General features: G+C 34.0%; 1 protein-coding gene across 4 annotated transcripts in view; it reads right to left on the bottom strand.

Moving 5' to 3' along the window:
- The window catches only part of LOC121314903 (zinc finger transcription factor Trps1-like), a 132518-nt gene extending 130096 nt beyond the window's left edge, over positions 1-2422 (bottom strand). The window contains exons 1-2 of one of the 4 annotated variants that reach the window (XM_041248646.1): positions 2339-2422; positions 1733-1774 (exon numbers count right to left, since the gene is read on the bottom strand). The gene's annotated coding sequence lies outside the window, so the exon portion shown is untranslated. The other 3 variants (XM_041248648.1, XM_041248649.1, XM_041248647.1) reach the window with 3 other exon arrangements.
- Between the last annotated feature and the right edge of the window lie 429 nt (positions 2423-2851).

The following is a 2851-nucleotide window of genomic DNA, read 5'->3' as shown; positions in this document are numbered from 1 at the left end:
TTTTTTTTTAATGGCTGTTTTAACAATGGTGTAATATAACTGACTACTAAACATATTGCACTGCCCTGCTCAATTCCATGATACCTGCTTCTAAATCAGAGGGTTTACTTCTCAGGTGGCAAATTCATGGCAGAAGCAGCAGAATAACGAATTCATATTTTAAAGAGTTATTCAACACTGGATGTGACATAACACTATAATAAACATTTCAAAATAGGTACTCATTAAGTTTTGCTAGTTTTTATTTCATAAGAGACTTTACAGGGTTACACATTGAGGAAAGAAGATTTTATGATATAAGAAAATGTAAATATAACAAACTTAAATCAGTTGCAAAAATTGTTGGTATTTTGTGGCAGTAGATGGCCTTAAATTACACTATACTTGAGCTTCTGTTTATAAGAAATAAACGTGTACTTTGCAAATAAACATTTGCTCCAGTCTACAAAAGTTACTTTTAGTAGCACTGTTGAAAACAGTGTTGAACTAGCACAGGAACTTTAATTTACAACAGCTGTATATATCAATACATTTTAGTATCGACGTGTGTTCTTGGATACAAGCTGCCTCCTTACTAGTACTTTCGAAAGTTTCAGTGATATCAAAGTTGAAAGCCAGGCATGTATTTCTAAAGATGTGCTGTATTTGCTTGCTTTAGCCACGTCATTAACAAACTTTCACCAACAATAATGAGATCTTTCATGAGTAGAAGCTCTGTATCATTTCCAGACAGTGTTGTCAGTTTCAAAGTTTACAGGAAATACTGTAATTCATCTACTGGAAAAAGCAACACGGGATTTTTGTGTCATACTCGGTTAAAAATATTCCAAAACTAGATGCACGAACGGTACTTGGTGGTTGATTAAAATAACATGAAAAGTGACACGTTTCCCCGTAGAATGTCCACGCATTTGGTCTGCACAACAGTTAAAATGTGTCAACATAATTTTATTTAAAACAGCTGTTACAAAAGTAGAACTAAACGTAGGCTACATGCAATATATGTAAACGTTATATAAACGCCTAGATAAATGGTAAAAGTAGACACATAGTTGTTCAGACTGTAAGCAAACCATTAACCTATTTTTTATTTATTTATTTATTTATTTAAAGCTTATTAAAATGCTGTAGCTATACTCTAATCGATTATTGCTTTTTCACTTTGATAATTGTAGAATAAAATATACAACAATTATAAAAGTTCACATCAGGTACGTGTTGCTTAGTCACGCGACTGAAAACTTTTTTTTTTTTTTTTTTTTTTCAATTTGTGTTACTGCTTCTCAATTTCCATTAATCGCATCGACAAAACAGCTACCATTAAAACGACTTCCTTCTAGTATTTTAAAGATCATTTTGCCAAATGCCCCGCCGCTAACTTTATGAAGACCCTTTTTTTTTTTTTCTCCCCTTCATGTATTTATTTATTTATTTATTTATTTATTTATACACAAATCACGATAAATTATTACATTCAAACCACAAGACTAACTCAAATCGTGTATTCTAAAAGCACTGTGTGTGTGATTGTATTTGTTTTGTAATCAATTAATTTATAACACACATGCATTTGCCGTAACCCTAAATTATCCCATGGATGAGTAAATGCACACGAGTGTGCCCGGCTACAATGGAGTAGGCTTCACCGTACTTCTTCAACAAAACAAAGATGTGTGATATATCAACTACTTTGTATGCATACGATATCAAAAGTTAAAGTTTACACACTTACTAGAAATCACGGCCACGTTCCAGTCTTGTTATGCACCATTAACTTTTTCACCAAAAAAAAAAAAAAAAAAAAAAAAAAATTAAAAATGTTTTCTAAAAGTATCAACTCTAATTTGTTAACGGAGCGGTTACTTTTTCTTCTCACATACAAATAAAACAAGTTCAAATCACTTAAATGTACGACTTAGTTACAAAGATAGCATAGACTAAATATTCAAATAACTTTCAAAACTTCATCCGTCACAATTGTGCCTTCCAGTAAATGTTTCACAGCCATTTAAAAGAAAGAAAGCGCCACAAACCTACTAGAAATCATGTTTTTCCTCTTTGTCTAAATGTGACCTCCCGATTTAAGGCTACTGAAAGTTGCAAGTAGCCAATTTCAATTTCTCATCATGCATTTGACCCAACAAAACCGAAATGCCATGTGAAATCTGAGAAGCCCTGCTCTTTTTTCTTAAGCTAAGTAGCTCACAACTGATTCACAAATCCCCAAGCGCACCCCAACATTGCATAACATTTCTAAGAGATCGGCATGCAGGAACTGATATACATTCACAACACATTGTATGCTCCCTTCTCAGTGTGTTCAGATTGTATTCCTTACCTGTTGATTAAATGGCAATAATCTTTGCAGTCTGAAAGATGGTGGAGCTTTGGCTTGAGCCATGAACCGTCTTTCTGTTGTTTGTTTGTTGATCTCGGATTATTTTTTTTTTTTTTTTTGGGGGGGGGGGAGGGGGGTGGAGGGTAGAGATTTCTTATTGCTCCTATCCTGTGAGATCGGGGTTACTGTGTTTAATAATAAACGCCAGGGTCTTTAAAAAAAAGGAGGTTAGTTTGCAGTGAGCTCAGTTCTTGATCAGAAATGTTACCGCTTGTCAGGACCTCAGACTTCAAGCATTACGTCAGTTTCAAGACACCAACACTATTAATATCAAGAAGCCTTTGCAGAGGAAAGCGCCACCCCAGACTGAGAGTTCTTAAAGAGACACGGCACATTTATGAAAAGTGAAGAAATAACGCCACAGGTTGGCTTCAATTTTAACTTTGAAAAGTAAAAGCCAAACTAAAACACAATATTATGTTAAGAATAATTCCATTGTTTTGCGAACTTATT

The sequence above is a fragment of the Polyodon spathula genome, chromosome 4 (assembly GCF_017654505.1).
Source record: "Polyodon spathula isolate WHYD16114869_AA chromosome 4, ASM1765450v1, whole genome shotgun sequence".
NCBI classification, from domain to species: Eukaryota; Metazoa; Chordata; class Actinopteri; order Acipenseriformes; family Polyodontidae; genus Polyodon; species Polyodon spathula.
This window is presented reverse-complemented; position numbering and strand designations above follow the sequence as displayed.